Source organism: Hyperoodon ampullatus (assembly GCF_949752795.1).
Source record: "Hyperoodon ampullatus genome assembly, chromosome: 9".
NCBI lineage: Eukaryota > Metazoa > Chordata > Mammalia > Artiodactyla > Ziphiidae > Hyperoodon > Hyperoodon ampullatus.
Genome location: NC_136922.1, coordinates 14,784,331 through 14,785,860, shown reverse-complemented (window position 1 = coordinate 14,785,860; position 1,530 = coordinate 14,784,331).

Genomic DNA, 1,530 nt, shown 5'->3' with positions numbered 1-1,530 from the left:
CTGGGAGCGGAGAAACAAGAGGGCTCAGTCACAGGGCAGGCACGTGCCCTTTATGGTTTCCCACGAGCTGGCAGAAGGAAAAGGTGTAGACGAATGACGAGGACGTGCGCACGAGGGTACCGGGGCTTTGGAATCCTGGCCCCCGCCACTTAGAACCTGGGGCATGAGCCCTTTAAATAATCTCTGAGCCTGTTTCCTATCTGTCAAATGGGGTCAGCAATACCTCAGAGGGGTAAGTAAGGTGACAGTTAAATAAGGTAATATACTTGTTGAGTATGGGCCATGGGTAGATGGGGATTCATGAATCATTCCCTCTGCTTTCCTTTTGTTTGAAAATTGAATTTTCAAAGAGAGAGGTAAAGCACTGATCTAGCACTGTGTCTGACCTGCTGTCATAGTTCTAAGTGGTAATTGTTGTTAAGCATACTGAAGCGCATGGATGAGTCAGATTATCCAGTTAAAGGATCATGTCCTGGTTTATAAGGTGCAACGGGAGGTGCCAAAAACCCCCCTCTGAAAATAGGCCTTTGACTTATTTCCTCTTCGTTTAGTCTCATTTGTCTCCTAGGGGACCCAGACACCTTGCCCAACTGGCCTCACAGTCCCTTTTCAAACTTTCTGGATCAGGTATCTGTTCCCTAGTCAACTTCCTGTCTTTGTTTTCTTTTCATTTTTTTCTTTCTTGTTAGGAGAGGTAGTCATTTCATTGATAAAACTCAGAAAGATCAGAATTGGTGAAGCTGCACTCAAGAACATTTGCAGATATTTAAAACTGTGAATCATGAAATGTGTAAGCATCGTGGCTGTCATTGCTCCGTTAGGGCAGTATCTTAGGGGAGTCCCCAGGGCTGTACTCTCCAAATATGAACATTCAGGTAATTTTAACTTTGTACCAGTTCATCCCATCTGCCTCTGGAGAAGCCACAGGATAGAAGGAAGGACCTGCTTTTGGGCCCCAATCGATTATTTAACTTCTTTTTGCTCTAATATGTTCATCTGTATAACGAGAATTCACCAATTGATTCTCAACAATTTATCCACTCTACCTTCACAAAGCATTTAAGTATAAATGTGACTTACTGCAGTAAGAAACTCTTCAAATAATGATTGAAATGCTAAACATCTTAAAATTGAAATATGAATAAGGTATTTTGACTTTACAATTTAGTATCCTTTAATATTTTGTAAGATGTTCTAAATAAGAATCAACTAGTGAAACAAAAATTAATGTTTCAGAAAATATTATTTACTTCTTAAAGGACTAATGTCAGTGACACTCATAAGTACTTATTTCCTTAAGAAATAGTGGAGCATTTGACACATACCAGAAAGGAGAGTTTGATTAAAGGGTAAGAAAGGCAGGTTTCATTAGATCCAAACTTCTGTACTTGGCTTAAACTTACTTTTAAAGTCAGTAGTCCCTCTCTTAAAATATTATGAAGTTACACTTAGTAAATACATGAAATCAACTGTCCCAAAGGACTGTCTCTTACCGCTTAAGACCTTCACTATTTGCTCTTTTGCTACTTT